Raw genomic sequence first — 20,213 nt, 5'->3', positions numbered from 1 at the left:
TAGAAGCCTTAACTCCCTTTATGTCTCTGCCCTCCCTGTTTATAATTGTCTTAAGTATTTACTCTACATACATTTAGGGGCACTTGGGTGGCCCGGTTGATTAAACATTTGGTTCTTGGTTTCAGCTCAGGTCATGATCTCACAGTTTGTGATTTAGAGCCCTGCATCAAGATCTGCACTGACAGCATGGAGCCTGGTTGGAATTCTCTGTCTCCCTCTCTCTCTGGCCCTCCCCTGCTCTCTCTGTATCTCTGTCTCTCTAAATAAATAAATAAATAAATAAATAAATAAATAAATAAATAAATATTTTTTTAAATACTAAAAAAAATAAAATAAAAAATACTATAGACAAAGGGGAAGTGGGGAATTACTGTTTAAGTGGTACAGAGTTTCTGTATGAGATGAAAGATTCTATAAATGGGTAGTGGTGATCGTTGCACAACATTGTGAATGTACTTAATGCTCCTGAATTACACACTTAGAAATGTTTAAAAATGGTAATTTTTATGTTATGCATATTTTACCAACAAGGAAAAAAATAGGTAAATTTAAAAAACACTATAGAAGTGGCAATCAATTTTGCAATATATCAGTGTATCAAATCAACACATTGTACACCTTAAACTTACACAATGTTACATGTCAATTATATCTCAATAAAATTGGGGAAAAACACTATAGATAAATTAGAATTTTCAAAAATGTTCAAGTAACTAACATGATGGCAGGAAAAAAGAAACTACAGAAATGGAAAACAGTACACACAGAAAACAAATAAAATGGCACAATTAAGTTGTATCATATCAATAATTACATTAAATATTAATAGTCTAGTATACCAATTAAAGGATAAAATTGGAAGAATGATTTAAGAACATGGCCTAACTATATGATGTCTACAATAAGGTCATTTCAAGTACAATGATAGAGGCAAGTTAAATGAAAAGGATTTAAAAAGATACATCATACAAATGTTAAAGGAAAACATGAGTGACTATATTAATATCACATATAGAAGACTCAAGAACAAAGAAAATTATCAGAGATAGAAATGGCCATATTGTGATAAAAGGGTCAGTTCACCAAGAAGACATGGCAATTCAAAATATGCATGCACCAGACAACAGAGCCGCAAATAAAATGTGAAACAAAAACTGATAGAACTAAAATAGGTAAATTCACAATAATAGTTGGAGACTTCAACACCCTTCTCTCAACAGCTGGTAGAACAACTAGACAAAATCAGCAGGGATATAACAGAACTCAACACCAACAACTAGTAGGATCTGGTCAACATTTATAGAATACTTCACCCGATAATAGCTACATACATATTCTTATCAAGTGCTCATGGAACACATACCATAATAGATCATTTCCTGGGCCATGAAACAATTCTCACTCAAAAGAAATGAAATTAAAAACAAAAAGATGAAATCCTACCGACTATGTTGTCCAACCACAATGGAATCAAACTAGAAATAAGTAACAGAAAGATAACAGGAAAATTTCCAAACACTTGGAACTAAGCACACTTCTAAATAATGCATGGGTCAAAGAAAAAGTCTCACCTCAAAGAACTAGGAAAAGAAGTGCAAAACAAACTCAAAGCAAGCAGAGGAAGGAAATAATAGATATAAAAGCCGGCAGCAATAAAAGCGAAAATAGGAAAACAATAGAGAAAATCTATAAAAGAAAACCTCTAGCAAGATTGACAAAGAATAAAAGAGGCATGACGCTAATTATAAATACCAGGAATGAAACAGGGAATATCACTACAGACCCTGTAGACATTAAAAAGATAACAAGGAAATACTACTACAACTGTATACATATAAATAGTTCCTCAAAAAAACACTCAACTACTGCAACTCACTCTATATGAAATATATTATTTGAGTAGTCCTAAGGCTATTAAGGAAATTGAATTCATAATTTTGAAACTCTCAAAAAAGAAATCTCTAGACTCACATGGTTTCACTGGAGAATTCTGCCAAATCTTTAAAGAGTAATTAATGCCAATTCTATACAATCCCTTCCAGTTTAAAATATGAAATGATGAATACTTCACAATTCATTCTGTGAAGCTAGTATTACCCTGACACCAAAACCAGATAAAGATAGTAAGCCAGAACAAAACTATAGACCAATATCTCATGAGCTTAGTTGCAAAAATGCTCACAGAATAGTAAATTGATTCCTGCAATACATAAAAGATTTATATATCATAATGTAGAGGGGTTTATTTTAGGAATACAAGGTGGGTTGAATGTTCAAAAATCAACAAATGTAATCAACCATATCAACAGGTTAAAGAAGAAAAATCATATGATCATATCAATTGATGCAGAAAAGGCATTTGGTAACATCCAACATCCATTCATGATTAAAAGCCTTAGTAAGCTAAGCATAAGGGGGGAATTCCTCATCTTGTTAAAGAAAGACTATAAAAACCTACAGCTAATGTCATAACTACTGGTGAAAGGTTAAAAAGACTGAATACTTCTCCCTAAGATGTCCTAGAATGTCCACTCTCACCACCTAGTGAAGCAACAGGAAGTGCTAGCCAGTTCAGTAAAGCAAGAAAGAGAAATTGGAAAGGAGGAAATAATACTGTCCCTATTTGCCAATAACATTAGTGTCTATGTAGAAAATTCCAAGGAATCTACACACATACATACACAGTCCCAAAACTTAATAACTAAGTTCAGCAAGGTCACAAGATGCAAGATTAACACACAAAACCCAATTATATTTCAATATACTAACAACATTAGTTGAGGAAACAAATTAAAAACAATGACATTTATAATTGCTTCCAAAGAAAAATGCTTAGGTGTAAATCTTATGAAACGTATACAGGGTCTATATTCTGAAAATTATAAAATACTGATGAAAGAAAAATACCTAAATAAATGGATAAATATACTGTATTCATAAATTGAAAGAGTAAAGATGTCAACTCCCAAATTGATTACTATAGATTTAATGCAATTCTGATTAAAATCTCAGCAAGGTATTTTGTAACATAGGCAATTTTGCTGTAAAATTTATATGTAAAGGTGTAGGAACTGTAATAGCTAAAACAACTTTGAAAAAGAAGAATAAAATGGGAGGAATCACTCTATGCAATGTTAAATCTCAGTGTACAGTGACAGCAATCAAGACTGTATGGTATTGGCACAGGGATAGACACAAAGATCAATGGAATAGAATAAAGAACCCAGAAATAGGCTGATACGAATATGCCCAAGTGATTTTTAACAAAGGTGCAAAAGAAATCAATAGAGGAAGAATAGCCTTTCAGCAAATAGAGTCATAAAGTATTTTGAGCATTCATAGCTGCCCCCCCCCCCCCCCCCCCCCCCAATAACCTTGATATAAGTCTCACAGTTTTTACAAAAATGTTATCAGGGCACCTGGGTGGTTCAGTCAGTTGAGCATCTGACTCATGGTTTTGGCTCAGGTCATGATCTTATGATCCAACCCTGTGTTGGGTTCTGCGCTGACAGTGTAGACCCTACTTGGGATTCTCTCTCCCTTTCTCTTTGCCCCTCCTCTCTCTCTCTCTCTCTCTCTCTCTCTCTCTCTCTCTCTCTCTCTCTCAAAATAAATAAACATTAAAAAAAAATCCCAAAACAGATCACTGACTTAAATGTCAGGCAAGTAATACAAAATTTAAAACTTAAAAAAAATAGGCAAAAATCATCGGGACTTAGGGCTAAGCAAAGAATTTTTAGATTTGACACCAAAAGCACAATACATAAAATGAAAAATTGATTAAGTTGAATCTCATCAAAATTAAGAACTTTTGCTCTGTGAAACGTCCTGTAAAGAGAATGAAAAAGACAACTATAGACTGAGAGAATATATTTGCAGACCACTTATCTGCCAAAGAACTTGTATCTAGAGTATATAAAGAACTCTCAAAACTCAACAGTAAAAAACCAAACAATCTAATCAGAAAAAAGCAAAGGACATGAACATAATTATCACTGAAGAGGGTATACAGACAACAAATAAGCACATAAAAAGCTGTCCAACAATCATTAACAATTAGCAAAATAAGAATTTAAACAATAATATCACTACACACCTGTTAGGATGGCTAAAATAAAATATAGTGATATACCAAATGCAAGTAGGGATGCAGAGAAACTGGATCACTCATACATTGCTGGTGGGAATGTAAAAAGATACAGCCATTCTTCTGAAGCAGAGTTTGGCAGTCTCATACAAAACTAAACCTGCACTTGCCATGTAACCCAGAAATTGCACTTTTGGGGCATTTATCCCAGAGAAATGAGAACTTATGTTCACACAAAAACCTGTACACAAATGCTCACAGAAGTTTTATTTGTGTTAGCCCCAAACAGGAAACAACACCAATGTCCTTCAACAGGTGGCTGGTTAAAAAACAAAAACAAAAACAAAAAATGTCGTACGGTCATACCATAGCATACTACTCAGCAATAAAAAGGAATGAACTATTATACATGCAACATCCTGAATGAATCTCAAGGGAATTATGCTGGAGTGTGGGGAAGCCAGTCTCATAGTTTCCTTTTATATCACATTCTTGAATAATGAAATTCTAGAGATGGAGAACAGATTTTGAATGTTGCCAGGGATTAGGGATAGTAGGAGGGATAGGCTGGCTGTGGCTACAAAAGAGTAATATGAGGGATCTTTGTGATGGAACTCTTCTGTCTCTTGATTGTGGTAGCCACACAATTCTACATATGTAATAAAATTGCATAGAAGCTTGCCTGTGCACACACACAAGTGCATATAAAACTGGTGAAAGCTAGAGGAGAAAGCAGGAAAAAACCTCTCTGGCCTTAGCCACAGCAATTTCTTACCTGACACATCTCCAAAGGCAAGGGAATTAAAAGCAAAAATGAACTATTGGGACCTCATCAAGATAAAAAGCTTCTGCACTGCAAAGGAAACAATCAACAAAACTAAAAGGCAACCAACGGAATGGGAAAAGATATTTGCAAATGACATAGCGGACAAAGGGCTAGTATCAAAATCTATAAAGAACTCACCAAACTCCACACTCGAAAAACAAATAATCCAGTGAAGAAATGGGCAGGAGACATGAATAGACACTTTTTCTAAAGAAGACATCCAGATGGCCAATAGGCACATGAAAAGATGCTCAACATCACTCCCCATCAGGGAAATACAAATCAAGACCACACTGAGATATCACCTTACCCCGGTCAGAGTAGCTAAAATGAACAAATCAGGAGACTATAGATGCTGGTGAGGATGTAGAGAAACAGGAACCCTCTTGCTCTGTTGGTGGGAATGCAAACTGGTGTGGCCACTCTGGAAAACAGTGTGGAGGTTCCTCAAAAAATTAAAAATAGATCTACCCTATGACCCAGCAATAGCACTGCTAGGAATTTACCCAAGGGATACAGGAGTGCTGATGCATAGGGGCACTTGTACCCCAATATTTATAGCAGCACTTTCAACAATAGCTAAATTATGGAAAGAGCCTAAATGTCCATCAACTGAAAAATGGACAAAGAAGTTGTGGTTTATATATACAGTGGAACGCTACTTAGCAATGAGAAAGAATGAAATATGGCCTTTTGTAGCAACGTGGATGGAACTAAAGAGTGTTATGCTAAGTGAAATAAGTCAGGCAGAGAAAGACAGATGCCATATGTTTTCACTCTTATGTGGATCCTGAGAAACTTGACAGAAGACCATGGGGGAGGGGAAGGGGAAAAAAAAGTTACAGAGAGGGAAGGAGGCAAACCATAAGAGACTCTTAAATACTGAGAATAAACTGAGGGTTGATGGGGGGCGGTGGGGAGGGGAAAGTGGGTGATGGGCCTTGAGGAGGGCACCTGTTGGGATGAGCACTGGGTGTTGTATGGAAACCAATTTGACAATAAATTTCATATTAAAAAAAAACTGGTGAAAACTGAATAATTCTATGGATTGTACCAGTGTTAATTTTTGGTTGCGATATTGCACTATGCAGTATCTTTCTGCATTATTTCTTATAACTGCATGTGAATCTACAGTATCTCAAAAAATTTTTTAATTGGCTTTTTGAGGTAATTATGATGATGAAGGGGGAAAGGCACCACTCCTTTTATGTCCATAATTTTTTTATGTTTATTATTTATTTTTGAGACAGAGAGAGACAGAGAGGACAAGGGAGGGTTAGAGAGAGAGAGGAAGACACAGATTCTGAAGTAGGCTCCAGGCTCTGAGCTGTCATCACAGAGCCCGAGTCAGGGCCCAAACCCAAGAACCACAAGATCATGACCTGAGCCGAAGTCAGACACTCAACCGACTGAGCCACCCATACATCCCCTATGTCTGTAATTATTATATCTACAGCCACTTCTCTTTGTTTTTAGGGTTACCTGGTTTACTTTTTCCAATGATTAATTCTGAGTTATGTTTTTTAAATTTTTTTAATTTTTTATTATTTTTTATTTTTTTTAATGAGTTATGTTTAATCCCCCTTTTTCTCTCCTGTCCATTTTCCTGTCAAATAATTAATACATCATCTGGATCTGATGCAAGATTATTTAGAGTTACATTTCAGTATAAAGACTTGTGGTTCTCAAACCTATGACTGATATTCCTCATCATCCCAAAGGCTGGGAGAGCATTATGGTTTTTGGGTACTCTTCAATAGCACATGGGAGGTGTGTAAAGAGTATGCTTTTGTTGCTACAAAAGACAAATGCCTCCATTACTAATTCTCTAAATCACTTTGAGTGTTGAAACCAATGGGGATATTTTTCTGCTCAACTCATTCTGAGCTCCTGCCTTTGCCCTTGGTTGAGAATCAGGCATTATTCTTTCTAAAAAGAGTAAAGGCTTACTAGAATTCAGAGAGTGTAGTGTTTACCAATAGAAATAAAGGTCAGAATATGAAGAAGACCACATAATTGATTACAAACATTTGAAAGGAGTAGTAACATATATCCTTGGCAAGTACAGTGTTGTTTTTGCCCCCCTACCCTAGCCTATGCCATTCCAATCTGTCTGGAATGCCTTCTTTCCAGAAGGCATTTTGCTTAAGTGTCTGTGAATCCTTCTGACCCCTTTATCCTATAGATACAATCATTCCTTATGCTGTACTTCTTCTATAAAGAGTACCTACTTCTATATAAGTATGTATATAAGATAGAAAGAGGTACAGTACAGTGATTAAGAACTTGAACTCTGAAGCAAAAACAAAACACTCAAACCAAACCAGGTTTGAATCCCAGCTCCACTAGCTGTGTGACAGTGAGCAAGGTATTTAACCGCTTGTTGCTTTAATTTCCTCATCTATAAAGCGGCATGGGAGTTTACCTCATAGAGTTATTGTAAGGATTAAATTAATGTATGTAAAATGCTTACTAAAGTACCTGGCATATAATAAGCACTACAAAATTGTTAACTGTTATCTTCATTTTCATGTTTATTTTACTTAATTAGATCATAATCTACTTGAGGGCAGTGTAAGTTATCTATTGCTATATTCAAATTATTCCAAAACTTAATGGCTAAAACAACAAACATAATCTCATGGTTTTTGTGGGTCAGGAATTCAGGAGCAGCTAGTTGAGTCCTCTGGTTCAAGGTTTCTTATAAGGCTGTAATCAAGATGTTAGCTATGCTGGTAGTGTAGTTGTCTGAAGGCTCAACTATGCTGGTGATGTAGTTATTGGAAGGCTCACATGGTTGCTAGCATGATTAAATTCCTCATAGATGGACTGAGGCCTCAGTTCCTCAGAGGCCACCCTTGGTTTCTTGCCACTGGGCCTCTCCATAGGGGCTGCTCACAACATGGCAGTGGCTTCCATCAAATGAACAAGTTGGAGAAGGTGAGCAAGACAGAAGTCACCCTATTTTTATAACCTGACCTCAGAAGTGACATCCCTCACCTTTCCTGCATTGTTTTTAGAAATGAGTCACTAGGTCTAGCCCACATTCAAGGTGAGGGGATTACACAAGAGCAAGGCTAAGAGGAGGCAGGAATCATTAGGATCCAACTTAGAGGCTGCCTCCCAATTATTCCCATTCCTCCCACGTGCAAAATGCACTCATTGCCTCCCAATGTTCCCAAAAGTCTCATCCCAATATAGGCAGGGACTATATTTTATTCATATTTGTAACTACAGCCACCTTTTTTTTTTTTACTGATTTGAGCAAAAGAAAAAGGGTATTCTTTTGGGGAATGAAAGAAAAGTGGAGAACCTCATGTCACTAAAACTTAAGCTATATGAATAAAATTCTATAAATAGGGGTGCATGGGTGGCTCAGTCAGTAGCGTTCAACTCTTGGTTTTGGCTTAGGTCACGGATCTCAAGAACTGTGAGACTGAGCCCCACATCAGGCTCTTTGCTTACAGTACAGAGACTGCTTAGGATTGTCTCTCCCTCTTTCTGCCAAAATAAAATAAATAAATAAATAAGCAAACATTTTTTAAAATAATAAATAAAATTCTATTAAAAATGTAATAAAGAACAAGATTTTTCTTAGCTGATATTTTGAATGCCCTGAAATTTTTGGAGAATTTAATAACTACAGAAATTTTAAGGATTCAGCATTTTATTTCATTTCCATGTTTGGTTTGAATGTGAAGATATTTCAAGAGATCAGAAGGTAAAACCTAATCTTGCATCTTAAATTTCTGTAAGCTCATTCATATATTCCTTATCTTCTCTGTTTACAGTTGGATTCATGATAGCAAGGGATGTAGATATTTTAAACTCTTTTTTCTGAATAAACTCCTGATCATGGATGTCCAATAAGGTACAACTAACTAAAACGCATCATTGCATTGAGATAGAACTTTTCTCATCCAGCCATATCTAGGGCATTCCTCCAATCTCTAACTATAGGTGCATTCATCTGTGAAGTGGAAGGAACATAGTAGGTATATGCCATACCAGGTGACTCTGTCTCTATCTCTCTTCTCATCATGCACATGTTTCTGAGGCATAAGCAAAACCACAAAACCAACTGCTTTGCCCTGGAGCCTCTCCTTAGATCTTCAACAGCCTGTTGAAGCAGGACATTTGGAGAAGGGACAGGGGGAGGGTATTTTTCCTTTTATTTTTTTTTTTATTAAAAAATTTTTAAACGTTTTTATTTATTTTTGAGACAGAGAGAGACAGAGCATGAATGGGGGAGGGGCAGAGAGAGGGAGACACAGAATCGGAAGCAGGCTCCAGGCTCTGAGCCATCAGCCCAGAGCCCGACGCGGGGCTCGAACTCACAGACTGTGAGATCGTGACCTGAGCCAAAGTCGGACGCTTAACCGACTGAGCCACCCAGGCGCCCCGGGTATTTTTCCTTTTAAAGAGCTGAGTTCAATGCCCGTGAGGAAAACCAGAGGAATTGAACCTGGTGGACAAGGTGTATATTTAAATGGCAAAATAATTAAAATCTATTTTTCTTGTTTTTTTTTTTTTTATTTTACCAGTCCAGTGGGCCAAAAAACATATTTTTCTCTTTAAAAACCCTGAGATTTTAAGGGTGCCTGGTTGGCTCAGTCAGTTAAGTGTCCAACATCAGCTCAAGTCATGATCTCATGGTTCATGAGTTCGAGCCATGCCTCGGGCTCTGTGCTGACAGCTCAGAGCCTAGAGCCTGCTTCAGATTCTGTGTCTCCCTCTCTCTCTGCCCCTCCCCTGCTCACACTCTGTCTCTCTCCCTCTCAAAAATAAATAAACATTAAAAAAATGTTTTTAAACTACTTCCTAGCATGAACTTTCAGTTCTGGTCTAAATCAGTCTCATTTTCTCTTCTCACACTGTTCTTGCTCTTGTCCCCACCCGTCTGCCAATCTAATACAATTCTCCCAATCCCCTGAAGTCTGATCCTATGCTTCAGACCCCAGCTGATTTTTCCTCAAAGCCTCCCTACATCACGAGAGCTGTCCTGGATCTCCCCTCTGTGGATTTCTCTTATAGATAGAATTTTCAGTGCTTAATTTTTTTTTCCTAACCTAATACTCTCTTTTTAGTTATCACATAACATTTTCATGAGTGAGTTCTATCATAAAGCTATAGCCTCAGGATATTTGTTTTGCAATTTTAGAGATTAATGGATTATGAAGTCCAGATATTCCTACAGATGCTGTACAATGCTGCCAAGTGGTGGTAAATAGTGCTGCATATTCTTGAGATTGAAGGGTACAGGAGCAGAAGAATGTGTTTTTCATGAATTAAATGGTGGGTTTCTGCATGACTTTATATTAAACTTAGAATTTCAAATCATAGTACCTAAGCAAACTAAAACAACTTGCAATTACAGTAAAAGGTGTATATACCTTTAGCACATCCTACTAAAAAATATGTGTGTGTGCATTTGCCTGTACACCTGTATGTTTGTATTCTATGATATATGTGGATTTCTTTCCTCATGGTTTTCTTTTTAACGTTTATTCATCTTTGAGAGAGAGAGAGACAGAAAGACAGAGTGCCAGCGGGGAAGGGGGCAGAGAGAGAAGAGACACAGAATCTGAAGCAGGTCCAGGCTCTGAGCTGTCAGCACAGAGCCCAATGTGGGGCTCAAACTCATGAACTGCAAGATCGTGACCTGAGTTGAAGTCAGAAACTTAACCAGCTGAGTCACCCAGGCTCCCCCCTCATGATTTCTTAATTATTTCTAAATCCCTTTAATTTTCAAATTTCCCTGAATATTTACTTAAACTAAGTCATTTTGCAGGCAGTTTGTCAAGTTTGCTACTTCTTCTGGCAAGAGTTTTGTGCAGCTACTCCTGAGGCTCAGAAGTAAAACATCTATGTGCTTTTGAACTAAATTGCACTAAGAGTCACAGGTTTTTTCACCCCTCCCTGGGCAGCTACTCACATAATTTTCTATTCTCTCTCTTACTTTGCTCTCTGGCCATTTCTCCACACAAAATACACGAAACACTATTTTATAGTCAGCAGCCAAAACTGCTTGTATATTTTCCTCTAAACAGAAGATAATACTAAGCCACTTAGGAAAATCTATCTTGATTTTACCCACTCTCATGACCATCTCAGGGAGGGAGCCAGTTTGGCAATTTTTATTTGCTGACCTAAGTTGCCAGTTTAACAACTCTTACCAGTTTCCCCTGGCAAATTACAGTGTGTGTGTGTGTGTGTGTGTGTGTGTGTGTGTGTGTGTGTGTGTCTTGTTTCAGTACTTCACTTCTTATTAAATTTAAAGTGACAGTACTCGTTGGCAGGGGGAGGGGAGGGGGGAGAGGAGAAAAATAGCTGGTTTCATCATACTCTATGTCTAAATTTTAGGTTTCTCTTTAATTTTCTCTTTCCTGCACCTCTCCCAACTTAGCATAAGTGTTTAAATAGTATAGTACTACTGAATTAAAATTCTGTTTATAATACAAAAATTATAATATTTAAGGTATTGACTATTACAAAAAGTTCTAGGAGTGCCTGACTACCTCAGTCAGTGGAGCATGTGACTCTCGATCTCAGGGTTGTAAGTTCGAGCCCCACATTGGGTGTAGAGATTACTTAAAGAATAAAATCTTTCCCAAAAAAGTTATAGGTGTTTCCTTTTATATTAATTACCATTAATATTAACCATAATCTTATAAATTTCATTTGTTGGAAATGAAATTTTTAATTTTATGACTAATGCATAATTAGCAATTTGACAAATTACATTTTAAATATCTGATGAGAGTTTAAGACAGTGCAACTGCTTAATTTCTTAACACATTGCCCTTTACTTACACAAGAGAAAAGGGCTCTCTCTCAGACACCCCATGTTCTTGCTGTGATCTGAGTCCTAGTTTTCCCTTTAGAATTAATGAAGTGCCTAAAAATAAAATAGTCATAATAATAAATTAAAAATAAAGAATTAATGGAGTGCCTAAAATCCATGACTCAACATACTATAGGAGAAGTGATAAAGCATTGATTCAACAACTCCCAAGAATGAAAACTCTTCCTGGGCTGGTCTTCCTGTCTCAATATCCAGCTCTCTGGACCCAGAATGAGTTGAGAGGAAATGTCATGATAGCGTTGCTGTATTAGTTTTCTATCGCTACATAGCAAATTATCCCAAAATTTAGCAGCTTAAAACAGCAAACATTAATTATCTCACATAGTTTCTGAGGTTCAGAAATCCAAGAGTGGCTTACCTGGGTGGTTCTGGCTCAGCATCTGAAAAACAGAGGATTCTTTTAAGTATATACATACAAATGTGCAAACAAGTGAGCACATTTTATTTTACATGAATGTTAATTATACTTAATCAGAATGTATCCTGTGTTTCATTATCATGTCAATTGATTTCTCATCTTTTTTTAAATTGAGGTATAATTAGCATACAATGTTATATTAGTTTCAGGTATGTAACATTGATTCACCAATTCTATACATTACTCAGTGCTCACCATGACAAGTGTAGTTACCATCTGTCACTATACATTATTACAATATTATTAACTATACTCCCTATACAGTACTTTTCATCTCTGTGACTTATTTATTTTATAAATTATAAATTGTACCTCTTAATCCCCTTTATCTATCTCAGCCACCCCTCTGCCTACTTTCCTTCTGGCAACCATCAGTTTGTTCTCTGCATTTTTAAATGAGTGTTTCTGTTTGTTTGTTCATTTGTTTTGTTTTTTAGATCCACATATAAGTGAAATCATATGGAATTTGACTTTCTCTGACTTATTTCGCTTAGTATAATACACTCTAGATCTATCCATGTTGTCACAAGTGGCAAAATCTCATTAATTTTTATGGCTGAGTAATATTCCATTGTATATATATTCCACATCTTCTTTATCTGTTCATCTCTCAATGGACACTTGGGCTGCTTCCATACCTTGGCTGTTGTCAATAATGCTGCAATAATCATATGGGTGCATACATTCTTTTGAATTAGTAGGTTTAAAAAAATTTTTTTAAGTTTTACTTATTTAAGTAATCTCTACACCCAATGTGGGGCTTGAACTCATTACCCTGAGATCAAGAGTTGTATGCTCTTCCAATTGAGCCAGTGGGCACCCCTTGAATTAGTATTTTCATTTTAGGGGGTAGATACCCAAATGGTAGAATTACTGGATCATATAGTATTTGTATTTTTAATTTTTTGAGGATCCTTCCTACTGTTTTCCACAATGGTCACACCAATTTACATTCCCACAAATGGTGCACAAGAGTTCCTTATTCTCCACATCCTCACCAACACTTGTTATTTCTTGTCTTTTTGATACTAGTCATTCTGACAGATGTGAAGTGATATCTCATTGTTGTTTTGATTTGCATTTCCATAATGATTAGTGATGTTGAGCATCTTTTATTGTGTCACGCGTATGTTGTTTTGTATATAATCATCTGTATGTCTTCTTTGAAGTAATGTCTATTCAGGTCCTTTGTCCATTTTTTAATCAGATTGTTTGGGGGGTTTTGGTGTTGGTGTTGAGTTATATAACTTCCTTTTTTTTAATGTTTATTTATTTTTGAGGCAGAGAGAGAGACAGAGCATGAATGGGGGAGGGTCAGAGAGAGAGAGAGACACAATCTGAAACAGGCTCCAGGCTCTGAGCTGTCAGCACAGAACCCGACGCGGGGCTTGAACTCACAAACCGCAGGATCATGACCTGAGCCGAAGTTGGACGCTTAACCAACTGAGCCACCCAGGCGCCCCTATAACTTCTTTACATATTTTTGATATTAACCCCTTGTTGGATATATCATTTACAAATATCTTAACTAGGTTAATCCATTAACTAGATCGCCTTTTTGTTTTGTGTAAGGAAACTTCATTTATAATGGAGTCAGGAAGCCCTGAAGGGGGAACTTTCACCCATGTATACCTAAATGAGGTTTCCTTAATTTTATACTGCAGCAACATAGCAAATAATAAAGGGAAAAAAATTAAAACATCAGTCACAAATCATGGAAAGATTAAGCAGAGAGCCATTAAAAAGAAATGGACAATCCATTGTAGAAAAATGAAGAAGATGATGATTTCAAACGGCAAAGAACAGGGAATCAAAAGTTTGGGGTTCCAGCCCAGTTCTCTCAATTGTTTGGCTTTAGGTAAGACATTTACTTCTCTGTGACTTTGTTCCCTCATCTATAAATTAAGGAGGTTGGAAAATCATGGTATCTGAGATCTCTTTCTGATATGATGTGGTTCTGAATTAAAAAAAAAAAATTTAATGATGTGGTTCTATGCATCTAAGCTCTAGTTGGCAAGACATAGTGGTATACAATAAAGTAATGGAAAGTCAGCAAAATTCACAATTTAAGGAAGTTGAAGAAAATTTTCTGAAGCAAAAACAAAATTTAGAGGTAAAATTTAAGTTGTCTCCAAGAATAATCCTCAAAGAGAGATTCCCATCACTCTCCATCACTAGTCAAGCAAATATGAGAGAATAATCCAACATAAATGAGACAATAAACACAACCATAATTGTAATTAAATATATGAAATCTGCATTTTCAAAAGATTATGATAATGAAGTTAATAAAGATAGAGTAGATTTGAACAATATAATGAATAACATGTAACTGATATAAAATCTGTAAATTTTTTCAAATGAAAAGATGCAAATGAATCTTTTATAAAAACTACACATAAGCATAAAGAGCCTCAATGTATAAATGACTTCATATAATTTCAAATAATTTTTTTAACTACCCAACCATAAAGAAACTGGTAAAACATTATTTTTAAAAAGATTCTCTTCAGAGAGGAAATACAGAATATAAAAATGAAATTTTTAATTAGCTTTGACGTATAGTTATAATAAACTACACATATGTAAAGTGTACACCTTGATAAGTTTTGACATAGGTATATACCCATGAAACCATTGCCACAATCCGCAGTGAGCACAGTCATCACCCCCAGGTTCCTTGTGCCCCTTGATAATCTCTTTCCTGTACTGCCCTGTCTTCTACCCATCTACATGATGTACTTTTTGTAATTCTAAATTTCTTTGCATATTCTAGAGTTTTATGTAGATAAAATTACATAGTATGTACTCTTTTGTGCCTGGCCTCTTACTCAGCATAATTATTTTAAGGTTCATCTATGTTATAGCATATATGAATAGTCATCCTTTTTTTTTTTTTTCTCAGTAGTATTGCATTACATGGATATACCACAATTTGTTTATTCACTCACCCACTGGTGCACATTTGGGTCATTTCTAGTTTGACACTTTTATGAATAAAGCCAATATGAATATTTGTGCACAAGTTACTGTATGGACATATACTTTAATTTCTCTTAGGTAAATATCTAGAAATAAAACGGATGGTAAGTTTATGGTGAATATGGTAAGGTTATGCTTAAATTTTAAGAAAGTGTCAAACTGTTTTTCAAAATGGTTGTACCACTTTTTATTCCTATCTCCACATCCTTCTATTCATATCCTTGCCAATGCTTGATATGGACAGTCTTCTAAATTTAAGACATTCTAATTGGGGTATAGCAGTGTCTCACTTTGGTTTTTAATTTGCATTTCCCTAATAGCTAATGATTTTTTTTTTTTTAATTTTTTTTTTTCAACGTTTTTTATTTATTTTTGGGACAGAGAGAGACAGAGCATGAACGGGGGAGGGGCAGAGAGAGAGAGGGAGACACAGAATCGGAAACAGGCTCCAGGCTCCGAGCCATCAGCCCAGAGCCTGACGCGGGGCTCGAACTCACGGACCGCGAGATCGTGACCTGGCTGAAGTCGGACGCTTAACCGACTGCGCCACCCAGGCGCCCCAATAGCTAATGATTTTAAACATCTCTTCATATGCTTATTTGCCATCTGTGGATCTTTAGTGACGAACCATCTTGTTTTGCCCATTTCTATGACAGATTGTCAGATTTTTAAAATTTTTAATAGTTTTGAGAATATTATGTATCCTAGATCCAAGTCACTAACAATTATAGTGCCTATCTCATTTGTTTCTTACCTCCCAGGGATCACCTTCCTTCACTGCCCTAGGTGCAGTGTTGAAAACTATTGTTTCAAATATTTTGTCTGATTCTGTTGTTGTTTCAGGTGGGAGGATAAATCCACTTCGCATTGCTCCATGTTGGCCAAAAACTCAAGTCCATTAATCTTTTATAAAAACTACCCAATTATCTTAAAGAAGCTAAATTTTACCAAAAATTCTATGTAATTTTAAAACTACATTATTTTAGAGTACCAATTTACGTGAGGAAACAGTAAAAATAGGAAATAGGAAATAGTAAAAATTATCTTGAAAAGAATTCTCTTCAGGAGAAAGTCCAGAAATGATCATGGAATATATATTTTTAAAATTCATTTATTTAGTTTCAAGTTAGTTAACATACAGTGCACTCCTTATTGCTCATCATCCATGTAGCCCATCCCCCTACCCATCTCCCCTTGAACAACCCTCAGTTTGTTCTCTGTCTTTAAGGATCTTTTATGGTTTGCCTCCCTCTCTGTTTTTATCTTATTTTTGCTTCCCTTCCCTTGTGTTCATCAGTTTTGTTTCTTAAATTCCACATATGAGTGAAATCATACGATATTTGTCTTTCTCTGACTGACTTATTTCACTTAGCAGAATACCTCTCGTTCCATACATGTTGCAAATGTCAAGATTTCATTCTTTTTGATCACCAAGTAGTACTCCATTGTGTGTATGTGTGTGGTGTGTGTGTATACGTGTGTTTGTGTGTGTGTGTATACCACATCTTCTTTATTTTTTTTTATATATTTTTAATCATTTATTTTTGAGACAGAGAGAGCAAGTGGGGGGGGGGGAGGTGCGCAGAGAGATGGAGATAGAGGATTTGAAATAGATCATAGATCTCATAGTCCTGAGTTGGGCTCTGTGCTGACAGCTCGGAGCCTGGAGCCTGCTTTGGATTCTGTGTCTCCCTCTCTCTCTGCCCCTCCCCTGCTCATGCTCTGTCTCTCTCTCAAAAATAAATAAACATTCAAAAAAATTTTGTTAATTATTTTACCTACAGATCATAGTACATTAGCGTGGCTAGTAAATTATAGATATAACAATCAATAATAATATCCAATGTTCTGAGCAAATATATGTATTTTTGTGGATCTGTTTATTTTGGCTAACTAATTAGCCTTCCATTTTTGTGTGACTCTTCCTCCTGATAAAAGGTATTAACTCATAATACCTACTTGATTTCTTTTTTACCTTGTCTTTGTAGATCTGAAATTCTTAACGCAAATTCTAACTAAATGAGATTCTAATGAGGTTGGAATGTGGTATATGATATATGTAAGAGTAGTTATTTTCTTTATTTAAAATTAACATATCTTTTTAATCATCTGTTCTTGAAAAAGAATCAGATAGTTAAGATTAGCTTATCTTTCTTGACATTTATCTTATTGCTGTGTCATAAATATTTAAAACTCACAAAACAAATATAATACATTTTTGTTAAATAACTGGCTTAAGACAAAATGAAATTTAATTTTTTTAAAGGTAAGGGGAGTAGATTTAATTTACACAAAGGCTGTAAATTGATTTTAATTAACGTTATTTACAATGTGAAATTTACTGACAATGTTGAAAAGAAACGCTACAGAAAAGTTATAGATAAAACTACAAACCAAGCAATATGAATAAAAGTATGGCCTAAGACAGTTTTATTCAAAACAGTATAAAAAAGCATTTCCTTACTCACTGATATGATCAGGCTCCCATTGCAAAATTGCAAAATTATAGACATGTATTACTTCTTTATCTCTTTTATCAGACTACATAAACGCATTGAAAGTATTCTTTTTGAAACTAACACTGAAGAATGAAATTTACCTTTTTGTTGAAACCTGTGTTTGTTCTTTCGTTGGTTCAACACAAAGATTTCATTTTTAACTGAAATAGACAATTTCTGATGCTAGTTAAATAAGAAAAAAGCTTATTTACATATTTCAAAAAGTTTAATACTTCAACAAAATGCCCGTTGTTTCCCCCTGAATAACAGGATCCCACTTTTGCACAGAAATCCAGAACTTGTCTAGAGGTAGATCAGTAAATCTCATCTTGAGTATACTTATCAGCCTGCAGCTCACAAAGTCCTTTTCTCAAAGTCACATTTTCAGGCAGAAGATTCGGTGAGTGTAATTTAAGTCACTCCCTTGTGTTGACAAGGGAGGGAACATACCAAGGCTGTGGTTCTGTGGTTCTCCCAGGTGGTGTTCAAGAAGATGTGAAAGATGCAGAGGCCCTTCTCACTTCCAAATCCAACCAATAGGGGAAACATGTCAAGATTTCCTTTTGCAGCATAATTTGACAAAAGATTCCATTTCTTTTAAATCCAAGAATCTGGTCAGTTGTAGTCAAAATATTTCCTCTGAGCCTTTGTGATTCATTTTTTTCGCCCAAAACTCCTGTTGAGAATTCTTCCTCCACTAAGCCAGCAGATTTCTGCCTGTAGCAGATTTATGTGCCCTTTATCTAGGTGTTCACACAGTATAAAAAATTTTTCTCAGGTGAATTGTTCTTTCTTTAATAAAGTTGACCATTTTTGTCACATCATGCAGACTTTCAAAATTTCTTCATTAGCAGGCTTCAATACCAGCACCTCTCCGTGAAGAAAACTGTGTGTTGTGATCAAAATCAGATTTTCGCCTCTCCTGGAACCAACCACTGGTGAGCCCTGTCAGTCCAGATGCCTACACAGCTCCTCCAGGTCAGATCTTTTGATTCCAAATATGAAGACTAAGCACTAAATGTTATCTTGGTCTTAACTTGTTTGGACTGCTCTTTTTTGCAGCAGAAAAGAAAAAAAAAAGTTGTCAGTATTCACTATTTTTACAAATCTTAACAAATGTTATGATAAGACGTCTAATGGTAAAATCTGCTGACTCATTAACCTCCATACAAAAGCAATATTTGTTCAACTTATTGCACAAAACTTCTTTGACATAATGTTACATGTCATGTATATATACATGACATAATGTTACATGTCATGTAATCAGTATGTTGACTCACTGGGCTGCTGAAGAGGAACCAGCAGCTTATCCTAATATTTTACTCACTCTACTTTTACACACTGATGTTACTAGGTTCTCACCAACTGGGTGCCTTTTCCTTTCTGGACACTAAATAAATGCTACTAAATAATTTGCTTCCTGAACCTTTTCACTGATTATGATTGTTTGTTTGTTTGTTTGTTTGTTTTAAACAAGAGCTTTACTCTGTTTTGAGATTTCAGTACCATTTAAAACACTTGTCAGATGACTGTAATTTGGAGTTAAGTGTCTTTGCAGTTTGGGGGGAGACATTGCTTAATGTGTAAGTTGTTTAGCACAGACAATGCACAAAAGAATAGAGCAGCTTAGAAGACCAGACCCCCTTGTCTCTGAGTGCAATGAGGTGTCTCAAAAGATTGAAACACTTCATCATTAACTTTATCAGAAGGGTCCACAGATCCAGGTGCAGAACTGTTCTCTTCTATCTCATCTCTTGTCTTTAAAAAAAAGTCACCATATTGGACAAAACACATATGTTTAAAAACACAGACCCTAATAAAACATAAAATGATAGAATAATTAATATGTGAAAACAAGGGGCTCTGCATTTTCATTTTGCACTGGGTCTTGCAAATTATGTAACTGATCCTGTTCCAGGGAAGGAAGAAACAGCAAAATTCAAGTACAGGCTGACAGATTTCTCTTTAGGATATCCACAAGCTCCCAGAACTAACATGATGAGAGTTGGTGGGGAAGAGCTCTCCATCTCCAATGAAACTGGGTTTTTGCCAATTCTGACAAATAGGGGATGAAGCAACTTTGATTTGATTTTGGAGCCCAACAACATTTCTTGCCTTTCAGGTGTTACAGAGCAAATTCTTACCCCTTTTGTGAAGATTTTATCTTATCAGTCTTCTGTTTAAAATTCTGTAGAGGTTCTCCATTATCTGGAAGCTAAAATACAAATACAAACCCTGTCATAAAGAATTTAAGCTTTGTGTGATCTAACATTACCCTAGTCCTGCTGTCCACCAAATTCTCTCTCCAGTCCCCAGTACCAAGTCTTCCCCCCTCTCCTGTTCCCCCTCCACTCAGATTCCATACCCGACTCCAAATGGTCAACCACTGATACTAGTTTCTTGTGAGGGTGCAGAAACCTTAAATATATGTACAAGTAAATAATATGTACTTTGTTTCCTTTCTTACACAAAAGTTGCAAGCATAGTGGACTCAGAGTTCTATCCATTCTTTTACTTATGCTACTGTCTTTGGT

At 35.9% G+C, this 20,213-nt stretch overlaps 1 long non-coding RNA gene across 5 annotated transcripts in view; it reads left to right on the top strand.

Moving 5' to 3' along the window:
- LOC122216298 overlaps positions 1–19,077 on the top strand; it is a 29,612-nt gene extending 10,535 nt beyond the window's left edge. For 2 of the 5 annotated variants that reach the window (XR_006200818.1, XR_006200817.1), the window contains one exon: positions 18,528–19,077. This is a non-coding gene — a long non-coding RNA (uncharacterized LOC122216298). Of the gene's footprint in view, positions 1–125; positions 144–18,527 lie in introns of those variants that run through there. The other 3 variants (XR_006200820.1, XR_006200816.1, XR_006200819.1) reach the window with 2 other exon arrangements.
- The last annotated feature ends 1,136 nt before the right edge of the window (positions 19,078–20,213 follow it).

This window comes from Panthera leo, chromosome A3 (genome assembly GCF_018350215.1).
Source record: "Panthera leo isolate Ple1 chromosome A3, P.leo_Ple1_pat1.1, whole genome shotgun sequence".
In the NCBI taxonomy this organism is placed as follows: Eukaryota; Metazoa; Chordata; class Mammalia; order Carnivora; family Felidae; genus Panthera; species Panthera leo.
Note: the sequence above shows the minus strand (reverse complement) of the source record. Positions and strands in the feature narration are given on the sequence as shown.